This window comes from Cupressus sempervirens, chromosome 11, assembly GCF_028749045.1.
Source record: "Cupressus sempervirens isolate cs-2001-9-10 chromosome 11, ASM2874904v1, whole genome shotgun sequence".
Classification (NCBI taxonomy): Eukaryota; Viridiplantae; Streptophyta; class Pinopsida; order Cupressales; family Cupressaceae; genus Cupressus; species Cupressus sempervirens.
This window is the reverse complement of record NC_143128.1, coordinates 630,113,699-630,119,815: the sequence shown is the minus strand read 5'-3', so window position 1 is coordinate 630,119,815 and position 6,117 is coordinate 630,113,699. Positions and strand designations below refer to the sequence as shown.

At 39.6% G+C, this 6,117-nt stretch overlaps 1 pseudogene; it reads right to left on the bottom strand.

The window, feature by feature from the left end:
• Positions 1–3,699: 3,699 nt before the first annotated feature.
• On the bottom strand, positions 3,700–4,747 carry LOC149531311 (geranylfarnesyl diphosphate synthase, chloroplastic-like; annotated as a pseudogene).
• Between the last annotated feature and the right edge of the window lie 1,370 nt (positions 4,748–6,117).

Here is a 6,117-nt window from a genome sequence, read left to right as displayed (position 1 = left end):
CCAACACATTGCATGTAATAGTTATCATATGAATAAAGTGTTGTGTATTAGTATTAGATATTGTGTTGTTGTTTTATTTTCGCTATGTGGCTATTTGATGGGGGCTAGGACATCTCCTTTGGGGATTTTCTTGCTTGCCCAATGTCATATACCCACAAATTTCAATATATAAATCTGGGTCAATTTATGATTGAATATGTATGCATCTTATTGGATTAGCATAGACTAGGCATGCGAAAGTTTATTTTCCTTTACATTTTGGTGAGTTTGTTTTCTCTTTCATGACCTAGTTGTACGCTTAGGGTTTCATATGAGCTCTAATATTTTTAGAATTTTAATATAATCATATTTGTGACCCATTTCTAGATTTTATTGGGCACGATCTTCTCATTTAGATTACATGACATGTTTGTTCTAGATATACTTGCAAAATTTTATGCTTTTGTGAGCATATGAAAAGCTATATGCTTTTATATTGTTATGTCTTCTCTTTCTACCTTGTTAGTGTAAATAGAATCATTGTGAAACTAGTTAGCTAATCACCTTTCTTGTGAGTAGCCTATTTACACTTAACCAAAGTTTAGTGATGGTTTTATATTTTCTTTTCTTGCTTTGTATGGTTGAGACATGTGTCCTCATCACTAGAGACACCTATTGCATGCACATACTTGCTACTCACTAACACACTTATCAAGCAAACTCACATGTGTTGCACCTTTGGAGTAGTAAAGTTTTAACATTGCTACCTTGTCACCTCCTCATTCTTGGTTATATATTCAAGTATTTTACACACATTTTGCTTCATACTATAATTAATAGATTATTCAATTTTGTCTTTTCACTAGTGGAAGTGTAGTTTTGTGCTTTCAAATTCTTGTCATACTCCAACATGACCTTGAAATTGTAACACAAGATTCCTTTCCATAATTTTTGCATATTGTATGGATGGTGTGTAAAATTTATTAATTTTACAATTTTTTGATTGCATTTTAAAAATAAAATGATAAAGTTATTATAGATCATAAATGAACAAAAACAGAGAGATTAACACAGCAGAAAAATTCAAGAAATGAGCCACAACATATCAATCCAAACTTGAGCACTGAAAAACTCCAGGCCCAGCCAGTCTATTTATAGTTGAATGTACAGAGCATTCTAGAGAAGAGTTTGGTAATGTTTTTAATGAGAGTAGTTGGCAGTTGGAGGGATGGCCGCACATGCCTCTGGAAGCTGCTTGGTCGGTGCTGACCATGCTTTGCAATGTAATTAATTTACGTTGACATCCCCCCTAAATTAATTACAATAGCTATACTAAATATCTACTATCTAAATATCCCCCCATAATCTACATATGATGGGTCCTGGCCTAAGGCCTTGTTAGGTACCCATTTACAATCTGTTATTTCCTAAATACAATGGTTGGAATTCATAAGAATCCCCCCTGAATGACAACCATGAGACAATTATGTCACTGCTCTTAAGCCCAAAAGATGTCGAAGAGATACAAACTTGGCTTCACTTAAAGCCTTGGTGAATAAGTCAGCAATCTGGTCCTCTGTCTTGCAATATTGAAGATGAATCACCTGTTGTTGGAGAAGATGCCTGATATAATGATGATAGACTTCAATATGTTTGGTGTGAGCATGGAACACTGGATTCTTAGACAATGATATGGTACTTTGATTGTCATAATGAAGTAGAGAAGGCCCTGCATGATGTTGCCTAAGGACTGATAAGATAGCTCGTAGCCAAGTGATGTCTTTTGCTGCTTCGTTTGCTGCAGTATATTCAGCTTCTGTAGTGGATAGAGCTATGGTAGACTGCTTTTTACTGCACCAAGAAATGGGACCTGCACCAAGATAGACAACATAACCTGTAGTGGACTTATGATCATCCATGCATCCTGCCCAATCAGAATCTGAATAGCCAACAAGGGAAATATCTCCATGAAATGAATAATAGATGCCCATCGTTAAAGTCCCTTTCACATATCTTAGTATTCTTTTAGCAGCTATCCAATGTGGGACTTTAGGTGAGCTCAAAAGTCTGGAAACCACACTAACTGCAAAAGAAATATCAGGACGAGTGTGTGTTAAATATACAAGACTACCAACCAATTGCCTATATAAGGTAGGGTCAACATCTTCACCTTCCATGTCCTTGCTTTATTTCAACCCCGAAGCAATTGGAGTAGATAGACTTTTACAATCTGTCATTTGAAACCTCTTCAATATGTCTAGGGCATACTTAGTTTGAGAAAGATAAAATCCATCATCCTTTTGCCATACTTGTATACCAAGAAAATAGTGTAGAAAAACAAAAACAGAGAGATTAACACAGCAGAAAAATTCAGGAAATGAGCCACAACATATCAATCCAAACTTGAGCACTGAAAAACTCCAGGCCTAGCCAGTCTATTTATAGCTGAATGTACAGAGCATTCTAGAGAAGAGTTTGGTAATGTTTTTAATGAGAGTAGTTGGCAGTTGGAGGGATGGCCGCACATGCCTCTGGAAGCTGCTTGGTCGGTGCTGACCATGCTTTGCAATGTAATTAATTTATGTTGACAATAAAGACACTATATTCTACTTTTATTAACGTCTTGTTATTTAGACAATCTATTCAAGATAGTTCTTGTCAAGCTTTTCAAATTGAGACCACATTTTTATAAGTTATTTGTTGCAAACCTAAACGTAAGCCACAAACCTTTCCCATTGGCTTGCACATTCTCACACAACCTGCAAACTCTTTGGCAATGTCGAGCTTCTTGTTGGCTTTTTTTTCGGTTTGGTTTATTGAGCAACAGTATCAGCATTACCGAAGGGACCTTTCCTCTGACGTGTTTGATGGAATTTACACTACAACAACAAACTTGGTACAGCATATTTTAATCTATTTGCACCTTACACAAGCATGTGTATGGAGTCAACAATTATTAGCTATTACTTAAATCATATCCAGTGCCTCCGCTCTGGCTTACCCTCCCCACTGGCCATTTTTATTGTGTCTGTTTTGTCCTCGACCTGCACAAAGCCTCTGCACAACGTTGGCATCAATTGATCATCTTGACATCTTCGTTGTAGGGCCCATTTGCCGTTGCACCAAAAGCCATGACTGTTGGTGAACATGGAACACCACATAATTAACCACCTGTGGGCAGGGGAGCGCGTCGCATCACCGAACAATCTCCCCCTCGACGCGCATACCAGATGCTTACGTGGGTCGGGAAGGCACCGGGGAGATTTGAACCCATGACCAAGCCAAAACCAGGCTCTGATACCAATTGTAGGGTCCATTTGCCATTGCACCAAAAGCCATGACTGTTGGTGAACATGGAACACCACATAATTAACCACCTGTGGGCAGGGGAGCGCGTCGCATCACCGAACATTCGTCACCTCTTTTGATTCGTCTAGACATCTTTCATCTCCACGCATCAACCTTGACCTTACACCCGCAAAGGCGCAACAAATTCAACCGTGGGTAATTTGTTGTTATGTTAAAAAATACTTCTTTAAATGATCTTAAAATAAAGAGCATCAAAATCTTATACAAAGAACATTTTGAAGCACACTCATAATAGCTTTTTTTCCCATTATAGGACGAAAGAAGCCAACAAAATCCAAGTCACACCACTGCATAAAAGTCCCATTCCCGAGAAATAAGAAAATAAAATGGAGATGCTATCCAGCCAACTTTTCAGAAGTTTCTGGCAATGACAAATTGTGCAAAACTATCAAGCGGCGCCGCTCGTAAGGGATCAAACTGCGAAATGCACTCTTGTGCCTTGAGCACAAGATCGAGCACGATCTCACGACACTTTTCCATTCCAAACACCTCAGGATACGTGGCTTTGCCGACCCTCTTATCTTTCCCAGTCGTCTTACCGAGCTCCTCGGTAGTACCACTCTGATCAAGCATATCATCAACGATCTGATACGCAAGACCAACGGAACGCCCATAACTCCTCAGCCTCTCCACCTCCTCGTCGGACCCGCCGCCAGCGATTCCTCCGCCCACCACCGAAATCTCAGCCATGAGCGCCGACTTGTGGCGGTGAATGTACTCCACCAAGGCCGGCTCAATGGATAAACTCCCCGCGCTGGCCAGATCGACGCACTGGCCGCCCACCATACCAGTGGATCCCCCGGCCTTTGCGAGCTCGTAGACGACTCTGAGCACTGTTTGGGCGTCGTGAGAGGGGTGAGCGATGTGGTGGAATGCGAGGGCGCAGAGTGCGTCGCTGGCTCGTATGGCGGCGCCTTGGCCGAAGACGATGTGAGTCGATGGGCGGCCACGGCGCAGAGAGTTGTCGTCCATGCAGGGGAGATCGTCGAGGATGAGTGAGGCGGTGTGGATCATCTCCATCACACAGGCCGCCGGGAGGGCCTCTTCTCTCCGCCCTCCCACCGCCTCGCACGCCGCTATGCACATGACTGGGCAGGATCGCTTGCCCCCTCCCATCACGGCGTATCTCATGGCTTCTTCTACTCTGTCGTCACTCACGGGGATCCGTTTGTCGAGCTCCCTATTGGCGCTCTCGATGAGGGGTTTGGTGTAGTCTTTCAGATCGAAAGAGTACACTGACTCCAGATCTTATGCATTGTGCTGTGATTGTACGACTTGCTTTGTGATTAGACGTGGTTTTTGTGAGGGTCAAAAATTGAGGCGGTTGGGAGGCTTGAATGGAGCGGGTTATTGGGGAAGCCCCAAGTTTGGAGAGCATGGACAGCGCTATCCTTGCCATTGTCGCGATCCAAGCTTAGTTTCCCTAATTTGCAGCACCGATTTTTCCATCAATTATATCTCGTGGATTCAAATTTGGAGGCCTGTTGGGTTGCGGTGGGCCCCCAATGTCTATGTTGGCGTATGGTTCTATGGCATTTGAGTGGGTTTATTTGAGCTTATTTATGTAGTAGGAATTTTGTTTTATTAATGGCCATCTTTAAACATCATACACCAAGCACCAAGAAATTAAGCTGGCAAGATAAAGTCAACTTTGACTATTTAACACTTTTAGTCTAGGAATCCAGCCTTAGTGTGTCATGTTTAAGCCATCTCAAATAAAAAATTATATTTATTATTCCAATGAATAGAATATCTACACTAATAAAATTCTTAGCACTAGCTTTCATAAATATTAGAGTTTACAGTCTTAAGCTTATACCAAACTAGAAAGTATATGAGCTCACCCCACTTTAAAACATTCATGAAAAATCATAATAACATCCATGATTTTTTTTCTAGGAAACACCATCCATGAGATCCTACCCGATTGATTAGATGAGAAGTTCTACTTTTTCTTTTATTTTTTATTTTTTGATGGAGGGTTTTATTTCAAACTCAAATTCATTTGGACATTTCATATTGGGAACATGAGATATATGTCACACATTTTCAACTGAGAGTCGAGAACCATTTCTTACATATAGTTTATGGTCAAATCTCAAGCACTCTTAGGTTGCAACGTAGTGGGGGCCTACAAGGTTGAATATGAAGGAGTACAAAAATGCATGTTACATGATTATTTAGATTCTTCTTGAGTAATAGTAGTTCAGAATTTTTAATTTGAAAACATGGGTGGGTGGATTTGAGATAGAATTAGAAATTGTGGCTATTTGAGAAAATGCAACTCTCATTTCATAATTTAACCAAATTAAATTAGCCCATCACCTTATCAATTTTTTTGCCACTTATCAATCATTTATTTTTCTAAATTATCACTATTTAATCTTTTATTAATTTATATTTTCATTCTCTATTGAATTGCAAATAGAATATAATAATATTCATGAGACCATTAGTTTCCTTTAGTTTCTAACTCTTAAGATTAAACTATACTATAAAACATATGAGCTCATCTCGCTATACACTATTCATAAAAAATATGGGCTGCAACACCCTCTTAATTTGTTTAGGAAGTTGCAATCTTTTGGCATCCACCTTTACTAATTGGTTAATGAGATCTACTTTTATTTCCTTTTTTATTAAAGAGTTCATAGTGAACCCAAATTTGCTAACTTATTTGATATGGGAGTACATGTTATTGATTGAACCTCTTCACCTAACAGAGAAGAATCAAGTGGTATCCTTTTCAAAAAAGTCAAGATCACAAAT